This window comes from Asparagus officinalis, chromosome 4 (genome assembly GCF_001876935.1).
Source record: "Asparagus officinalis chromosome 4, Aspof.V1, whole genome shotgun sequence".
NCBI lineage: Eukaryota > Viridiplantae > Streptophyta > Magnoliopsida > Asparagales > Asparagaceae > Asparagus > Asparagus officinalis.
In genome coordinates, this window is record NC_033797.1 from 23533173 (window position 1) to 23553945 (window position 20773).

Consider the following 20773-nt stretch of genomic DNA (forward strand, 5'->3'; position numbering starts at 1 on the left):
ATCTAAACACTAATAAATAATGAGGTATTCTAGACGAAAATTTCCGTCTAGGATACCTAGAATTTCGTCTAGAATGCGTATTCTAGACGGAATTTTGTTTAGAATACGCGTCTAGTATGTTTCCGTCTAGGATGTAGTATTCTAGACGAAAATTCCGTCTAGAATATATTCTAGACGGATTATTCTAGACGGAATTCAAAACCGTCTAGAATACATCCTAGACGGATTATTCTAGACGGAATTTCTGTCTAGAATACTACATCCTAGACGAAAAAAATTTCCGTCTAGGATGAGTATTCTAGATGGAAATTTCCGTCTAGGATAGTCATCCTAGACGGAATTTCCATCTAGGATGTTTTTTAATTTTTTTTTTAATTTTTTTTCAAAAAAACAAGTATCCTAGACGGAATTTGAGCATCCTAGATGGAATTTCCGTCTAGGATGCTATGCTACAGTATTTGTTTTTTTTTTGCAGAATCTATTTTGAGTGCATGTACACAATATTGAACAACAAAAAAATTATATTCATATCCAACACAGAATCTACTTAAAAAACTACAATTTACACTCATGTTCGGTAAATTAAAACAGGATACAAGCATGCCAGACGAATATCGTACAATATTGATAACATATATAGTAGCAAGTAAATTAAAACAGGATACAAGCATGCCAGACGAATATCGTACAATATTGATAACATATATAGTAGCAAGTCCTTCAGTCACACTGACATACATCACACCAAAATCGGCTACTGCTAAGTAACAAGTTTTTAAACAACACTTAAACGGTCCCCATTACAACTTAATATAGCTAGAGAATAAAATTAGTAGCTCGATCAACTCGAAGAAGACGAAGTAGAATCTGTCGTCATGTACTAAAACTCTACATGTCCAGGCCAGGGTAAAAGCAGCACCTCAGTCATTCTTCGTGACCTCTCATCACCTCAACTACCAATTTACATCAAATCAAATAAAAATGAAATCAGTAACAAGCGTTTTGTATATGGAATTGACCAGTGGAGAGATCTAATTAGTGGAACTAAGTATATACCCTAGTTGGAGAACAGGTAAATTTTGTGTCAAAAAAGAACAAAGCACACAAGTAAGAGTGAATGAATTGCAGTTAGGTAATGTACACAAAACAAAGATGAAATATTAAGAGTCTTTATGCAGTTAGGTAATTGTTGTTGACTGTAATGCACACAAGTAAGGCATAAAGGGTCTTTTAAGTAAGAATGAAGAGTCTTTCATAAAGCACCAGAACTTCAGAAATGTAAACTCCTATTTATTATGTAAGCAAATGAGTATATAAGATTACCAAGACTTGCGGCAACTATTGGCTCATAATCAAACCGATCAAAAATATAATCCACAGGGCTTCCAAGCTCTTCTTCAATAATTGACACAGCTGTTTTTGAAGGAAATGGAGGCAATTGGTCCTAAATAAGCATAGAAATCAATAAATTTAATAACTTATCTGAAAAAGTTGCATCTATCAGTTCTGAGGGTGGAAATGCCACCATTAACTGATAAATACCAAGAAAAATATTATCGACAAAATGGTAACCACTTGCCAATTGAAAAAGAAGATATCATAAAGTAATGTTACAAAAATATATATACAGAACAAATGCCACTACTTGTGAGCTAAATTTTGGAATGAACAGGTCATGGACAGCTTTGTTGACAAAGTTTGTCCACAGCTATGCTAGAAGATGGTTCTTTTTTTTAATCTTTTTGGAGTTGCAGCTGGTCTGATATGTTAGGGTCACACAGTTCACCGAAGTTGTATGGAACTTATAAATTATTATATTTCCCACACTATTGTGCATCTCTTCTCTGTTCCATAACTGTAAACTCTGTTCCATAAAAGTTATATGGATACTTCAACCATTTGCTTTTCCATAAAAAATTGTACTCTTCTACGTCAAAAATTTTAAAAAAAAATTGTCTTTAAGAAAAAAAGTTTTTACATATGTTTCTCTTCAAATGCATTGCATGATTGCATCAAAAAAAATTGTCTTTAAGAAAAAAAGTTTTTACATATGTTTCTCTTCAAATGCATTGCATGATTGCATCCATTAACATTCCATTTTGCATATATAACTCCTCTAAAAATGTGATTTTTTTACAAGTACAACTCTGCGGAATGCTGAATGAGGATTGTTCTAAGAAACTCCTTCCATATTCAAACATCTACTAAATTTTTTTTTAACTGCTTAAAGAACAAAACAGATATAGAGTTCAGAATATACTTGGTGTGTAATAAATTGTGCAAGTAGGCTAGTACAGAGCAATACAGTGGTGTAATGGGTGCATGAATCATATGGTCGACAAGTATTTTGACCTGAAGTTCGGACAACTGATCAACATATTCTTGTGCAAGAATATCCACCCTTGTAGAAAACTGTTACCCTATTTTGATAAATGTTGGGCCTAATCTCAAAATACTCTCCTTTAGCCACTTTGCAAGGGCTCTCCTTCTTACTACTTTTTTCTCCTCTGTCATTCCTCCTGCACATTTGCCAGTAACTCATCAAAAAAGATGTGATTTAATATCACTCTCATTCAGACTGTAATTTGTTTAAGTTTATTAAATTTACAGGTGTACTCAAATAGTGAATTAACAAAACTCATGCAATGAAAGAACTAAGATTCTACGCTATTCAAACAACAACAGGGACCTAAGTCAATTCATATTGCATAATTCAATCGTAACAAACAGCTCCCTACTCTAAACCATAATGCGTGCCTGCGTAGTATCGCCTCATCACGGGAGTTCAAGAACTGTTAGGACACGGACTTATGAACCATAAATATGAATCGAACTTCAATTTTAACCAAGTTCTATCATGAGATCCAACCTTTGTTTTAATGGGTCAGGCATTTAACCAGATTGTGCGGTGAACTCAAATAATTCATTATTTATCAAAGTTGTGATTTTGGGTCAGGCATTTCAACAAACACAAGATAAGCACAAACGCATGCCAGCGCAAATCAAACAACAACCAACGAAATGGGTTCAATCAAGATCAAGATCCAGATCTGGAAATGTCTGCCATCGCGCTTCTTGATTCCGTATCCGAGCTCGATGGTACCGAAGGACTTGATGTCAGTGATCACCCCTTTCCTCTGATACACTCGCTTCCCTACTTGGTCGACGACTGAGCCCGACGAATGACCTTGATCAACGAGGTCGACGCCGGAATCTCATCGGGAGGCGGAGATTGCGACGGAATCTTGCGGAGGGAGTTGCTGAGGACGCACTCGAAGGATTCGACGACGGAGGCGTCACCATCGCCAGCGTCGTTGGGGATCGATTGCCAGCGGCGCAGAGAGAGAGAGAGAGAGAGGGAGGGAGGGAAGGAGTTAGAAAGAGAATTACGGGGGAAGAGCTTCTTATTTCGATTTTGGGCGGAAATTTGGGGGGGAGGGATTTCGATTTTGGAGCCAAAATTTGATGTTTTTATTTTTTTATATGGGTCATTGTATCCTAGACGGAAATTTCGTATCCTAGACGGAAATTTCCGTCTCGGATACAATGACCATTTAAAAAATTAAAAAAATAGAACCGTCTAGGATACTATCCTAGACGAAAATTTTCGCCTGGAATATTTTATTCTAGACGGAATATTCTAGATGGAAATTTTCCGTCTAGTTTAATACAAACTAGACGAAAAATTTTCCGTCTAGAATATTCCGTCTAGGATATACGTTTTTTTACTAGTGAAAGCAAACACAGGAGTGACACTCTCAAAAGCATCAAACATGAGTCATATAATAAAATCAAATATTGAGTTGTAGAAATTGGATGACAATATATTGCTGAGGAAAACACAAATTAAATTATCAAGCACACATAATTGCAATGAGAATCCAATGATATTAGTACATTCTATAATGATAAGAGAGATATTTTAGAAAGAACGTGTTTATTAGAGCTCAAGGGTAAAAATTGATAGTTCGGTTGAGGCTAAATAACCATATTGGTATTTTAATTCAACCCCATTTGCCAAGAAGGTATTTTAAATAAAAAAATCGGCGTTAAGGTATTTTAATTGATTAAAATTACCAATTAGGTCCTTTTTCTCGTCGGCGATCACTTTTCCGACGAGAAGTCGTCACGTGCGTGGCACATGATGACTTAATCTGTATAAATACTCATATTGGTATTTTAATTCAACCCCATTTGCCAAGAAGGTATTTTAAATAAAAAATCAGCATTAAAGCATTTTAATTGATTAAAATTACCAATTAGGTCTTTTTCCTCGTCGGCGACCACTTTTCCGGTGAGAACTCGTCACGTGTGTGGCATGTGATGACTTAATCTGTGTTTTAGCTGATGATGTGGCTCGGTTTGCTGATGTGGCTCGGTTTTAGCTGCTGATGTGGCTTAATCACAATTTAAGTCCAAAACGAACCAACCTAAACCCTAAAAATTTCAAAACAAAGATCAAACATCCACGCATTCACTCCAGATCTCAGATCCAACTCAATTATCTTACCTTTACCGCTAACAGAAGCAGCCAAAACCCCCGATTCCAGGAACTTCTAGAAGAAAACGCCATGGGAATTCGGAGAGAAGAAAGTGAGAAGACGAAGATCACTGCAGACTAGATTGCCGCCGGCGCGGCCATGGATCGATGCAAGAGAAAGAGGTTCTATTTATACGGTAATTTCTCCACGAATTTTTCGCTAATTTTTTTACCAATTTTAGAAATGGGGGATTTTAAAATGCATCGACTCTTATTCTTCCTGCCACTGCCACGTCAGAAAACCGGTTGAATTAAAATGCACGTGACCAGTTCTCGCCAGAAAAGTGGTCGCCGACAAGCAAAAAGACATAATTGGTAATTTTAATCAATTAAAATGTCTTAACGCCGATTTTTTATTTAAAATACATTTTTGGCAAATTGAGTTGAATTAAAATACCAATATGGGTATTTATACAGATTAAGTCATCACGTGTCACGCACGTGACGAGTTCTCCCCGGAAAAGTGGTCACCGACGAGAAAAAGGACCTAATTGGTAATTTTAATCAATTAAAATGCCTTAACGCCGATTTTTTTATTTAAAATACCTTCTTGGCAAATGAGGTTGAATTAAAATACCAATATGGGTATTTAGCCGTTCGGTTGATGAAGTGATCCTCAAAATTCTCAAATAGTTTTTTTTAAAAAAAAAATCTAAAAAACAGAAAGGCAAATATCCTATCAATTTAAAAAATAATATTTTCAAGAAAAATTTGCAAATAAAAGAGAGTTTTGGGGTTTTCATTCTATACCATTGGAAGAATTTATATTTGTGCTTCCCTCCATCAGGATTCCATCTGAAACATAAAGAAAAAGATTCCATCAAATTCAACAATAATATTTTTCAATTAGAATCAATTTTCAAGTTAAAATCACAATGCATCCCAAAATCATAATTCTCACTCGGATTCACATAAAATACTTCTCCTAAATAATTTCTGGCAGTAGCCAAAAAATTTTGTTTCTAATTTCATTTAGAACTATTTGCAAAAAGATACAATTAGAATAAATTGATCTTAAACTCTCTGCAAGATTTCGAGGGATAAAACTATATATTCAAATATCTAGGGCTAGAGATCGAAACTTATAGGCGAATGAGAGGGTTACCTTGTGATTGGACTCCAAAAGAGAGGCCAATGCGGCGACGAGGAGGAGGACGACGAGGAATCGAGAAAAATAATGCATCGTTGACTGAATTGAGGGGAAATGCCCTAGCTCGAATTTTCGACTCTTTTTATTTTAATTTTTTATTTTTTTGGCAACGATCGAGAGAAAGAACGAAGGAAAGAGGCGGAGAAAAAAGAAAACTTCTCAGAGATGGGGGCGGATAGGAGAGAGGGGGATCTCGAAGAAAGAAGAAAACAAAAGCAAAATTCTTGTCTGGGTTAGGATAGAGAGGTGGATCTCTTTTGGGTTTACAGGGGGGATCTCGAGAGGGAGGCTTTTTGAATTTTAAAATCGATTAGGGGGAAGAACGTGGGTAGTAGGAGAGGGAGGCAATATGAGAGAGATGCGGGAAGGGAGGCAGTAGAAGAGAGGGGAAATAATGACATGGCTCCTTTTGATTGGTCCACCTAAGATTTACTGTTCATCATAACTTTTTTTGTTGTTCTCCTTTAGTTTATAAGTAGTCGATTAACGCATTAGATTACAATGTCGCATATCTGATGAATAAAGGATCAGCCGAATTATTTCTAGTCAAATTGTTCAATGATTTAGAAATAGAAAAAACTTGAGATTTCAATTTAATTAGTATGACGATATTCATCATAAATACATGAATGTAAGTGCTCATGTTTTGTAGCTGATTGATTTTCTTCATATGAGTTAAGCTAATGCTATCAACATGAATATTTATGTTTATGTTTATTGTCCTTTCCTTTAGATATATTGGCTGAGTTATTAGAAGAAGGGTGTAATGACCATAATTTTTCGATATTGATTTGAATATTTTTTCTGGTATTTTAAATATTAAATTATTATTTTTTAAAAATGAGTATTTATATTTTCCCTAATTTTCTATAATTTTCTATGATTTAGAAACCCGATTTTATATTTAATGGTTCTACTAATTATAAATTTAATTGTTACTCTAAAAACTTTATAAATTATTATTATTATTATTAAATTTTATTATTATTATTATTATTATTATTATTATTTATTATTATTATTATTATTATTATTATTATTATTATTAATAATAATAATAATAATAATAATCATCATCATCATCTTGATTAATCATCATCATCATCTTGTATTAATATTTAGCATGCACCCCTTATCTCTCTCCTTCCTCAGATTTCCGCGTCACCTCCTCATTTTCAGCTTCCCCACTTCTCCGTGTCCCCCCTCTCTCGTGTTTCCCACACTCCTCCCTCTCCCTCATGTCCTCCCCTCAGATTTCCCCGTCTCTCTCCTCTAGGTTTGTCAAATGGATGGTTTTGGTTGTGTCTTGGTTGGGTCATAAATGGGTGGGCATATTTATGACCACTTGACCATTTATGACCCTTTATGACCCATTTAGCATTTGCTAAATGAGTCACTTCTCATCCACCAATTTACTAAATGAGTGGTTCATGAATGACCAAATAACCCATTTAGTTATGATGTTTTATATATATGTAAGTTTTAGGGGGTTTTCTGCAAATTTTTAGAGGGGTTTTCTAGAAATTTTTAGAAGGGTTTTCTATAAATTTTTAGGGGGGTTTCTGCAAACTTTCAGAGCATTTTCTGCAAAAACTTTCAGGGGGTTTTAAAACCGAGAAACACATACAAAAAATAAATGAAGAATTGGCCTATTTTTACAAGTTTTGGAAAGCAATAGTCTTCAATGAATGCAAACCATACGTTGCCTAGAGGTGGAAACCACGACTTGAAAATACACGATAACAATTTTCATCAATCTGAACAAACTGTGAATGAACATACATTGTTTTCGAGCAAGCTGCAGTATGGGAAACACAATGACCATACACCTCATGAGATCATATAGAACCAATTGCCTCGCTTATATTCACAACATCGCCTCACGAAAATTAAAAACAGTAAGGGCTAATGCAGCCCATGGCAAAATCATAGAACTCTCTAATTTGTAGCCTGCACAATCATATTGCTTATGGAGCTAGCCTGCTCTTTGACGGTCTCTACCAGTGAATCCTGCAAATCGAAAACATCTATTTGAGTGTGTGAACAATATGCAGATATACTGAAGCAAACAAGAAATTTGCAAACACTAATATTTTTTAAACAGTAAACTAGAAATTTGCAATATATTCATTTTGATAAGAACGTGGGAGCAAATACAGATGTTAAGCTATATGATTTTCTAGTTCAAATGCATGGTATACTGAAGCAAAATAGGAGTTGATCTTGGGTGTATTTACAATATTTTCTTTTATGACTTTAATTTTGAGATCTGGTTTAATCTTGGTTGGAGATTTAAAAAGGAACACAGAAATTTGTAAGCAACTACATATTACCCTTTTTTTTTTCAAATAACAGGTATCAATTCTTTTGATCCAGAGATGACACATGCACATGGATTTTCTTTAGCAACAAGATACATACATCCTTGGGGGAAAATGAATCTGGAGCATTAACTTTTATATTGAAATGTCATTTTTTCCCTAACAATTAAACTAGCAAGTGCCCAAAATACTTAGGTTCCTTGTGGCAACTAGTATAATTTGAAATATTCCAGGTACCATATGCGCGAAAGATAAGTCACCCACAGTTTGAAGGCATTAGAAGATCAAATTCTACAAGGAACAATATGCAAGTACTAGCGAAAGACAGATGCGAATTACAAACTTTGCATAAACCCCTCTAATAATTTGAGAATTCAGATATATGTTTAAAATTGTGAAATAAGATTGGTTATTTCATGGTGTTCCAACATGCATTGGCTATATTACTAATGGAATATGATAAGGTTTAACCTTGAATGTTGCAGTAAACACTGACAATGAACTACTGTTTGGTGGAAAATTTGTAAAATAAAAATGAAATAACTGGGTTTGATTTTATTCTCTCTAACTGCTTAGAAAAAGAATATTTACAACTCTCTCAATCTTAATTACAATTCGAAGTTCCTAATTACAAAAGAGAAGAGAATCGACAGAGATCCTCCCCTTTATTTAAATCTAGGTTCTTCAATGTGACGATGGAGTGCCTCCCTCGAATGCTCGCGACGAGTTTTCTCTCCGTTGATGATCCGACGTTTTGCTTCACTGGAACGATTTCTCCTCACGATTTGATGTTGTGGAGAACTTGCAAAGTAAGTTTTAGAACTCTGAACGAGTTGATAACTCTATGAAAGTGTTGATTTAACCGAAATCGGTTTGTAAGACAATGATGAAGAAAGCTCCTGTTTTCGATCTCCAAAGCTCCAGTAAATCCCCCAAAAAAGTCATCCAAAGATCTCTTCTTTGCTGCCAAGCCGAAGGGCCCGAACTCAGTTGAGTTTACTCCTATTTATAAGGGATTAAGGGAGTAACCGCCTCCTTAATTCTCTCTATAATGGGGTTAAATTGGGTGTAACTGCCCCCTTAATCTGCTCCTAAGTGGGACGAAAATCCCTCCAAATGTAGAGGGAAAACGATTCCTGAAACTGTTCAGCTCGTGTTTGAACGAGTCAAACACCGAAAATGGTGTTCTGGGTCCGAACTCTGTGTTTTAGACTTGAAACGCGGAGTTGGGCCTGTTTTAGGCTAAAAACGCAGTGTTCACACAGTGTTGTAAATCTAAAACACAGAGTTAGGACGTAGAGATGAACTCTGCGTTTTGAGTCTACGAACTTTACGTTTTTAATTGGAGCACTGGGGATGACCTCTGTGTTTTGACTTTGAAACGTGGGCATGACCTCTGTGTTTTGATGGTGTAACGCAGAGATGACCTCTGCGTTTTGATGGTGAAACGCAGAGATGACCTCTGCGTTTTAGTGTGAAGAGACCATCAATTTGTGATCTCTTTTGCTGGAACGTTGCAAAGACCGTCATCTTAGACTACTTACAATGGAGGTGTTGAAAAAAGAATTCAACTGTTGAATTGGTTTAATGGAGTTGTTGAAGAGGGTGTTGAATCCCATTTGGATTAATTTGTGTTGAATTAATTCAACATGTTGAATAAGGAGTGGGAGAGGACCACACACAGGAGAGAGAGAGTAGATTGGACGCATGTCTTCATGCTATTGGGTGGTGGGATTTTTGAGAAAATAAGAATATGAAATAAAAGTGGTGGGGTATGGTGTTGAATTTTATTAAACAAAGCCATTGTAGAGTGTAAAAGTTGAGTGGGTATTGAATTATTAGGTGGAAGAGAGAGAAGATGATGTGGAGTGTTAAAAAGTAAAAAGTAGGGTGTTGAAAATTGAATTATTAGGTGGAAGAGAGAGAAGATGATGTGGAGTGTTAAAAAGTAAAAAGTAGGGTGTTGAAAAACAAAACCATTGTTGATAGTGAGAGAAGATGATGTGGAGTGTTAAAAAGTAAAAAGTAGGGTGTTGAAAAACAAAACCATTGTTGATAGCCTTATAATCTTCATCTTGGCTCATTGAAAATATGAGTCATCAGGTTGTAACTCTCGATGTTGATTGTGAAGGCTGTTGAACTAGAGCTTTCATCGGTTGTTGTGATTTGTGAAGTTCGTCAGATTGTAACCTTCATTGATCTACATAAAAATCTTCAAATTATAGCCTTCTAGAAGTCGTCAGATTGTAACTTCCATCATCGGTGTTTGATGGGGGATCAACTATCTACAGTGATTTTTAGACAACCTACAACTACTGTCAGGTAAAATAAAATATAATCCACAGTACCATAACGTAACTAAGTTAACGTATATTTATTTGATCTTTCAGTACCTTTTAGGTTCATTTTCCATAAATGTCATCAAGAGAGAAAAGGAAGAGAGAAAATACCTCAAAGAAAATACACATCTAGATTTCACCTTGAGATTCAAAATTTTGAATATCACTAAAATCATGTAGCAATAGTGCCAACTTGCCCCAAGATTGGAGAGAGAGCACATTTATTTTTCTTATGAAGAAGGAAGCTTTTGGATAGTTATAGCCTCTCCTTGGTCTTAAAGCTACAGTGCTTAGCATTTTACATGGACTAGGTGTACTGGACAATTAGAGCTTCCCTATGTCTTGAAATCTAGAGGCTACAAAACAGGATAAATAGTCTAGAATATATCAAAGACCATGACAATCTGAAGATATCAAAGACCATGACAATCTGCCTTCTGGCATTTTAGATCATATAATATTTTGGGTGAAGACACATAATCACATATAAAATTTCTTTATAATAGCCATCTATTTTTCAACTCAAGTCTAGGAGGTCAGTGATCTGTTTCTTTGTTGCAGGTGCTTCCATTGCATAACCAGCAACTGATATTTTTGGATGGAAGGCCACTTGAATATTTATGAAATGTAATTGCTACCTATTAGAGTAAGGATTTTGGTTGAACACCATAGACAACTAGTGATCTTTCAAAAATAGCAACATTTTATTCATCAAGAATAAGTAATATAGCAATGTATAGTTACAGACTCAAAAAACTCAAAGCTGCAACAGAACGGAAATTCCAAGTCTTAACCAAACTTAACTTTCAAACAAACTAAATATCCAAACAATTAAACACTAACTACAGAATGATTTCTAAATAGCATAAAGGTTCCCAAATAACTCATTCTGGTTTGCTATCTGAAATGAACAACCTTAATAAAAGCCACATGCCACTGCTAATCTGTAGGAATTAATAGGGGGGAAGCACAAAAGATATGGCATTTTTTTACATATTTGCAATTAAAACAACCGGTACCAAAGAACTATATATAAATAAAAGGAAGATGTTGTTGGATTTTTTTGGTCAAAACCGCTTTCCAAAATGAGTTTTCAAACTATATATATATATATAATATATATATAATATATATATATTATATATATATATTATATATATATATATATATATATATATATATATTAACTACAAGTACTTTTCATAAATGCTTAGTAGCTTAGTGGAAAGTTAATGTTTTGGTGTTTCAAAAGGTCCCTTGTTCGAGACTTACCAACGGCAAGCCGAGAAGTGTTTTATTTCAATTAATCCCTCATAAGTTCTAGTAGACCGTGGGTCGTGGGTCGTGGGTCGTGAGCCATGGGCTAGGGGCCGTGGGCTAATAGGCCGGGACTAATCGGACTGAGGCGCTAAGTGGCACTTTGTTAGGCGTACTTTGCACTTCGCACGGAGGCATCGGGGCGAGGTGACGCCACATTGGCTACAACTATGGTCACCATGAAGGTTGCCTCGCAGGCTATTTCGCCGCATATGGACAAGCTACGCATTCGCACGAGGATGTGACCCTAGCATTCTCAAAGTCAGACGAGGTTCGTCAATTGGTTGACGAGGTTCCACTTGTTCGACGAGGTTTGTCTGATTCACAAGATCAGACGAGGTTTGTCTGATTCACAAGATCAGACGAGGTTTGCTCATCAAACGAGGTTCGCTTGTTTGACGAGGTTCGATCGTTCGATGAGGTTCGTCTGTCATACAAGGTTTGTCTGTTTAATGATGTTCGCTCGTTCGACGAGGTTTATTTGTCATATGAGGTTCGCCTATTTGACGAGGTTCATTTGTCAAATGAGGTTCGTCTGATTTGCTAAGACGTGACCCTCGCGTTACGTAGCAACGCGTCCATTGGTTACCTCGTATACAGGAGTTACTACACGCAGCAATTACAATAATATTTAGAGCAATTTAATACATTCATGTTACAATTTTAATTGCCATTGAGAATTGTAATAGTCACATTAATTATGAGTGACACTTGAGCTGGCCTTAGAGGCATATAAATAGCGTCGTTAGGCAGCTCATGGCAACAAACACGCGAGCTTGGAAAACGAACATCAGATTAAGGAGATCTTGACGTTGTTGCTGTTGTGCTGCTGCTGCAGAACCTGTGCCCATAGGAACTTGCCCTTAAACCGAAATGTTTTGAACCGAAAGGTTCTGAGATCAAGAAGATCTTTGCTTTGACCAAAAGGTCTTATAGATCAAGGAGATATTGACAGTACTGGGTTGGTGTACACCAGAATACTATGCTACTGTTCCTAAAAGTAGTTTGACATTGTGATCCTTTCACCGGAGTAGGTCAAATATTGCTTTAAACACAACGTTTTTCAAACGCACAACAGTGGACTAAAAAACTTAAAATTATAGTACATCATAATTTCTCTGTTTTATTCTAGATTTAACCATAATTTCTAACATATGCCACAACCAATATGCATGAATCTGGAGAAGAAAAAAATGCCACAGCCAATATGTAGAAGAAAGACGCTCACTTCTTAAAATATCCCATATATGTAGGTGGGAACAGGGGAAGGGGTCAGATTTATCCTGATGGGAGCAAGAGTAACAATACAGTCTATAATGCTACATTCGCGGGTATAGTAAGCAAAATAGTACGTAAAGAAAAAGGAGGATATGAAATAACCATAGTTGATGCATTGGATGGACACTAAAAGGTTGATATTATACCTCCAGGACCAGAACTTCTTGTTTAAGAAGGCGAATCCATCAAGCTTGATCAACCGTTAACATCTTCTTTTTTCGTTGTCTCATCTAGAGTTCAATTGGCGGAATCAAAATGTGGTGTATAATTATAATAAAGAACTTCTAAAGAACTTCTTTTGATTATTGTGAAATAACATTCACAGCCTCTACTCGTGTCCTAGCTCGTCTGAGAGCTAGATTCGCCTCAATTGCTTGTCTCTTACCCTGAGCTCTACTCAAGTTAGCTTCAGCTATTTCAAGAGCTTGTTGAGCTTCTTGCGGATCAATGTCAGTACTGAGCTCTACTCAAGTTAGCTTCAGCTATTTCAAGAGCTTGTTGAGCTTCTTGCGGATCAATGTCAGTATTCATCTCTGCATCATTTCCTAAAATCTATCCCATAGGTAGAGCGTTTGAATCAATAGAGAACCTTTTCTTCTGTATGAATCAATATTATTACATTCCATCTTGTTGTGATAGGAATGAACAGAAACAAATAAGCTTTCTCTAATGTAATAAATATTCCAATTGTCATTCCAAAGACTCCAGCCATTTTATTTCTTCCGAAAAGTTCAGGAATGGGTATGTACGGAATAGATAAATTCCACCCACCTAAGTAAAGAACTGTTATAGTTCAGGAATGGGTATGTACGGAATAGATAAATTCCACCCACCTAAGTAAAGAACTGTTATAAATAATAAAGAAACTAATAAATTTAGGTAAGAAGCAAGGTAAAATAAAGCGTATTTGATATCTGAATACTCTGTTTGATAACCTGCGACAAATTCCTCCATTGCTTCTGGTAAATCGAATGGTAATCTTTCACATTCCGCTAGAGAAAAAATTAGAAAAAAAAACAGATAGATAAAGCATACCAATGGTGAAGAAATAAGAACAGAAAGAGAAGCAAAAATGAGAAGAAAGGAACACGATTAGAAGGAAAATCAACCAGAATCAACGCGTAAAAGACTTAATTCCTGCTCAAAACTCCAGAAACCCAAAAACTTTGCATTACCCAAATTCAGCAAAAGGAGAGAGCAGACGGGGGCAAATTGCAAAAAAGAAACGATCTTTGACTGACCTCTTGTGCTCGAAGGTGATCAGAGGGAGGAAAACCCTAACATCCAAAATCAAACAATTAAACCCTAGATTAACAACTATACAAACAGGATCAAGCACCAGATCCAAGCAAAACAAAGAAATACGCACCGAAGCCAAGCATCGCAGAGATCGGTAGAGATCACAGTACCTGGCTGAACTTGAGGGCATGCTGCTCGTCGGGGAGCTGAAGCGAACCATTGACGAAGACAAGCGTCGAAGAGAGAGACGAATTGGCGCTCGGAGAGAGGAATCGAAGCTCGGAGAGAGGAATCGAAGCTCGGAGAGACGAATCGCAGAGAGAGAGGGGAGCCGAGATTTTTAGTGCTTGTTTGGATTTGGAGGGGGTGAAGGGAAGTTAGGGTAACTTAGGGGAAGTTAAGTTAAGGGAAGGGAAGTGAATTTCTAAAACTTGTTTGTGAAACTAGTAAAATGAATCAAGGGGAAGTTATTTCACCCTGTTTGGAAAGTGTAATAACGGGAAGGAAAGGGAAGGGAATGCATATAAATTTATATAAATACTCTCACATATTATTAAGTTATATTGTTGTTAGAAATTTTAGCCGTTGGATTTTGATCTTAGCTAGGGGTAAATATGTCTCTCTATATTTGTTGTATTCCCCCTCTTTACCTTCACCCCCATTACACCCCAAATTTGGGGGGAAGAAATCATGTTATTTTTTCACCTCCTTTCATCTCCCCTCACCCCTATTAACTTGCTATATTTACTTCCCAAACAAGGTTAAAAGTTAACCTCCCTTCCCCTCACCCCCATTACCCTCAATCCAAACAAGCCCTTAGGGTTTCGGAGAGAGGAATCGCAGAGAGAGGGGAGAGGAGATTTCTATCATTAAGCTTGGGTGGGTTATGGCTGGGTCAATACCCGCCCATCTAATACACATTTAACCTATATAGAAATAATTACCCAACCTATTAGGTCCATCTAGCTAAATGGGTTGGTTTGGGTTGGTTTCAAATTGGATGGATCTAGATGTGTTATTGGATTTGGATCAGAATTGTCATCCCTGAGCACCATCCATGTTGAATTTCTTCAACAAATCTTTTGCATACTTTTGTTGAGAAATAATGATTCCTTCATCCGTTTGTTTTACTTTAATTCCAAGGAATTAATGAAGAAGTCTCAAGTCAGTCATATCAAATTCTTCCATCATGGATTTTTTAAAATCCTTTCTCATTTTCTCATTATTGCCTGTAAATATAAGATCATCAACATACAAGCAAATAATAAGAAAATTACCACTTTCATATTCTTTGGTGTAGAGTGCATGCTCGTATGGGCATCTCTTCAATCCGTTCTTTAAGAAGAATTTGTCAATTCGACTGTACCAAGCTCTTGGAGCTTGTTTCAGTCCATACAATGTTTTCTTTAAGCGATACACATTGTGTTCTTCTCCTTTCTTTTTGTAACCTGAGGGTTGTTCAACATAGACCTCTTCTTCTAGGAAACCATTAAGGAAAGCCGATTTCACGTCTATTTGACGCACGTTCCGACCCTTATGTGCTGCTAATGATAAAAGTAGATGAATTGTTTCTAAACAAGTTACAGGAGCAAAAATTTCTTCATAATTAACACTAAACTTCTGCTTGTAGCCTTTCACAACAAGTCTTGCTTTGTTTCTGTCTACTTTACCATTTGAGTCCAACTTTGTTTTGTAAACCCATTTTACACCGAGCACTGCTTTGTCTTTAGGAAGAGCTGTCAATTCCCATGTCTTGTTTCTTTCAATTGCATCAATTTCTTGATTCATGGCTATCCTCCATTTTTCTTCCTTGCATGCTTCATCATAACTTGTTGGATCTGCATCTACAAGTAATGCAAAATTCATTTCATCAGAAGTAATCATGACATAGTCATTTGAGGGATATCTTTTGGAAGGTTAATGTGGTCGGGCCGATCTCCATAATGATGGCAAAGTTGATTCTTCATCACTCGATGATGAGCTAGAAGTTGAGGATAATGGTTCAGCACCTTCTGGTTCAGCTACTTGTGCATCTTCTTTGTCTTCAATATTAACAGAAGTTGATTTCTGTTTTTGATCAGCAACTTTCCACTTCCAAGACTCTTCCTCATTAAAATGCACACCCTTACTTATGATGGTCTTCTTTGAGATGGGATTGTACAAACGATATGCTTTTGCATTTTCACTGTATCCAACTAGAATACATTTTTCAGATTTATCATCTAGCTTACCTCTCTTTTCATCTGGAATATGAGAGTAAGCTATACCGCCAAAAACTCTCAAGTGGCCAACACATGGTTTTATCCCACTCCAAGCTTCTTGAGGAGTCATTCCTTGAACAATTTTAGTTGCAGCTCGATTAAGTAAATAGACAGCGCATGTAATAACATCACCCCAAAATTCATTTGGCATCTCTTTGGCTTTCAACATGCTCCTTGCTAGCTCCATGATGGTTTTATTTTTCCGCTCAACTACTCTATTTTGCTGGGGAGTGTAACGAGCAGTTTGCTGATGTCGAATTCCATTTTCTTTCAAAAATTGCTCCAAAACAACAAATTCTTCACCACGATTAGAACGCAAAGTTTTTATTATAAAGCCACTTTGATTTTCAACAAGATCTTTGAAGGTTTTAAAGCATTCAAAGACTCTGTTAGGTTGGGGGTGGATACCAACCTCCGGCGACGAGGAGCTCCGACGAGCTCCAGGATGACGCAGGCGAGCTCCGGTTGTCACCGACGGCGGAGGAGCTCCGACGAGCTCGAGAAAGGCGGAGATGACGCAGGCGAAGTCGGCGAACGCAATCCTTCGGTGAACGCACACTTCGGCGAACGCAGAGTTGGGCGAACGCACCCTTCGAAGTCTGCGTTCGACCCCCCTCCGACGAGCTCCAGGATGACGCAGGCGAGCTCCGGTTGTCACCGACGGCGGAGGAGCTCCGACGAGCTCGAGAAAGGCGGAGATGACGCAGGCGAAGTCGGCGAACGCAATCCTTCGGTGAACGCACACTTCGGCGAACGCAGAGTTGGGCGAACGCACCCTTCGAAGTCTGCGTTCGACCCCCCATTCGAGCTCTGCGTCTTTCGACCTCTGCGTTCGCCCCCCTTCTTTTGGCGTCCGCGGGTCGCTGGCGACAGGCTGTCGCCAGCTCATCCCCTCATCGCTTATTTAAACCCCCCCGCTAGGGTTTCGGAGGCTGTAGCTTTTTACCCCTCCTCCGATTTTTCTTCTGGCGGCGACCAAGAACGCAGCAGCGTTCCCATCTCCAGCGCTCAATTGATTTTGAGGGGAGATTAAGAAAAAGATTTAAGGAGAGAGAGGAATATAAAAAGGGGTTTTTTATAGTGGGTTATTCATTTGTTCTCAAGTGAAAATTGAAAGGGTTCATACCCTTTGATTATTAACACTGTAGCTACAGTGTTTATCTGAGAAATCTCAGTTTTGAGATACGCTCCTAAATTGTAATTTCTTGTTTAATTAATAAGAAATTATCTGTGTGGCTCCCGAGGACGTAGGCAGTTGCCGAACCTCGTTAAATCTTGGTGTACTTTTTCTATACTGCGTTTCTGTTGCATTAGGGGTTTAGGCGTTAAATTCCAAGTTCGGGCGTTGATATTGTTGTCTTCCCTACCAGAGAGTTGGAACGCTACAGTCACGGCAGTGAGTAGCTCATCGGGAAAGAAAAAGTTGAAGTTCGGCGACGTTCGTGATTTGGTTCTCAGTGAGGAGATCCGACGGAGAGAAACGGGTGAAGCTACAACCTCTTCAGTATTGCATACAGAGTCAAGAGGTAGAAATTCAACCAGAGGAAACGGACGAGGAAAATCAAACTTCAGAGGTAGATCAAAGGACAGGAGGTCCAAATCAAGGAATCCAAGCAACAGCTCGAAGGCTATCGAGTGTTGGAATTGTGGAAAGACCGGGCATTACAAGAATCAGTGCAAGAGTGCACAGAAGGAGAAGGAGGCGAAGGCAGAGGTGAATGTCACCTCCACTTCAGGAGGAGACGACGCATTGATATGCTCTTTGGAGAGCAAGGAGGAATCTTGGGTGTTAGATTCAGGAGCGTCGTTCCATGCTACCTCTCAGAAAGAATTCTTCGAGAAGTATACCCCCGGAAATCTTGGATACGTATATCTTGGTGATGATCAACCATGTGCTATTGTGGGCAAAGGCGTGGTGAAAATTAAGTTGAACGGGTCAGTATGGGAGCTGAAGGATGTCAGGCATATTCCCGACCTGAGAAAGAATTTAATATCCGTAGGCCAGTTGGCTGGCGAAGGATACACCACAACCTTCCATGGAGATGATTGGAAGATCTCAAAGGGCGCAATGACGATTGCCCGAGGCAAGAAGACTGGTACCCTGTATATGACAGCAGGTGCACGTTGTTCGATCTCAGTTGCAGCAGGCAATGAGACTTCAAAGCTGTGGCACCAGAGACTCGGTCATATGAGTGAAAAGGGGATGAAAATCATGCACACAAAGGGGAAACTCCCAGGACTGCAGTCAGTGGAGATGGATATGTGTGAAGAATGTATACTTGGAAAGCAGAAGAGAGTCAGCTTTCAGACAAGTGGCAGAACCCCCAGGAAGCAGAAGCTAGAGCTCGTTCACTCAGATGTTTGGGGACCAACAACCACCGCGTCCATTGGTGGAAAACACTACTTCGTGACTTTTATCGATGATCACTCTCGGAAAGTGTGGGTCTACTTTCTGAAGCATAAGTCAGAAGTATTTGAAGCTTTCAGGAGATGGAAAGCTATGGTCGAGAATGAGACCGGTCTGAGAATAAAGAAGCTCAGGACCGACAATGGCGGTGAGTATGAAGACACCGGATTCAAGAAGTTCTGCTATGAGCACGGGATCAGAATGGAGAGAACCGTGCCCGGCACGCCTCAGCAAAATGGTGTAGCTGAGCGGATGAACCGAACGTTGACGGAGAGAGCCAGAAGCATTCGAGTACAGTCAGGCCTACCGAAGCAGTTCTGGGCAGAAGCGGTCAACACAGCAGCTTACTTGATCAACCGAGGTCCATCGGTTCCATTGGAGCACAGAATACCAGAGGAGGTATGGTGCGGAAAGGAGGTAAAACTCTCACATCTAAAAGTTTTCGGTTGTGTAGCTTACGTGCATATTAGTGATCAAGGCAGGAATAAGCTTGATCCCAAGTCAAAGAAATGCACTTTCATCGGCTATGGTGAAGATGAGTTCGGCTACCGCATTTGGGACAACGAAAACAAGAAGGTGATCCGGAGCAGAGATGTGATATTCAACGAGAAGGTGATGTACAAGGACATGCACAAGACTGACGACTCAGAGAGCGAGTCCACATTTATAGATGCAGATGATGTCCCGAGTAACCTCTCGGAAGAACCCAATGCAGAGGGTCCTCAGCAAGAAGAGCCTGTTGGACAAGATGGTGCGCAGGAGCCCGACGCACCAGCTCCGATATTAAGAAGATCTTCTCGTCCTCCTGTACCCAACAGGAGATACATGAACTATCTGTTGTTGACAGATGGTGGGGAGCCTGAAAGCTTTGATGAAGCTTGTCAGTGTGGAGATGCGAGCAAGTGGGAGCTTGCAATGAAAGATGAGATGAAGTCTCTCATATCAAACCAGACGTGGGAACTAGCTGAGTTGCCCACGGGTAAGAAGGCACTCCACAACAAATGGGTGTACCGGGTGAAAGAGGAGCAGGATGGTTCCAGGAGATATAAAGCCCGATTGGTTGTCAAAGGTTTCCAGCAGAAGGAAGGAATTGACTACACCGATATTTTCGCTCCCGTGGTGAAGCTAAATACTATCAGGACCGTGATGAGTATTGTAGCAATTGAAGATCTTCATCTCGAGCAGTTAGACGTGAAGACGGCGTTTCTTCACGGAGATCTAGAAGAGGAGATATACATGCACCAGCCAGAAGGTTTCTCAGAAGAAAAGAAGAAGAACCTGGTGTGCAGACTCAAGAAGAGCTTGTATGGCCTGAAACAAGCCCCAAGGCAGTGGTACAGAAAGTTTGACGGCTTTATGCACAAGGAAGGTTTCCAGAAGTGCAACGCCGACCACTGTTGCTACTTCAAAAGATATCAGTCCAGCTATATCATCCTACTGCTGTATGTTGATGATATGTTGGTCGCAGGAGCAGATATGGAGTATATCAAGAGTTTGAAGCAGCAGCTGTCAAAGGAGTTTGACATGAAGGACTTGGGTCCAGCGAAGAAGATCCTTGGAATGCAAATCACGAGAGATAAGAAGAGAGGTCTCTTGCAGTTATCTCAGACGGAGTACATCAACCGTGTTTTGCAGAGATTCAACATGGGCGACGCCAAGCCTGTGAGCACACCCTTGGCTAGCCATTTTCGTCTGTCGAAGGATCAGTCTCCTCAGTCAGAAGAAGAGAAAGAGAGTATGGCTCAGGTTCCTTACGCCTCAGCTATCGGAAGTTTGATGTACGCAATGGTCTGTACGAGACCAGATATTGGCCATGCAGTGGGAGTGGTCAGCCGGTTTATGTCGAATCCAGGAAAAACTCATTGGGAAGCGGTCAAGTGGATTCTGAGATATCTACGAGGCACCACACAGAAGTGTTTGC

The 20773-nt window shown here is 38.7% G+C and overlaps 2 long non-coding RNA genes across 2 annotated transcripts; both read right to left on the reverse strand.

Annotated features, from left to right (window-relative positions):
* Positions 673 to 3447, reverse strand: LOC109836948. The gene is made up of 3 exons (XR_002246133.1): positions 2353 to 3447; positions 1324 to 1444; positions 673 to 953 (listed from the first exon to the last, which is right to left on the reverse strand). It is a non-coding gene; the product is annotated as an uncharacterized LOC109836948 (long non-coding RNA).
* LOC109836949 lies at positions 7371 to 13408 on the reverse strand. The gene is made up of 2 exons (XR_002246134.1): positions 13092 to 13408; positions 7371 to 7700 (listed from the first exon to the last, which is right to left on the reverse strand). It is a non-coding gene; the product is annotated as an uncharacterized LOC109836949 (long non-coding RNA).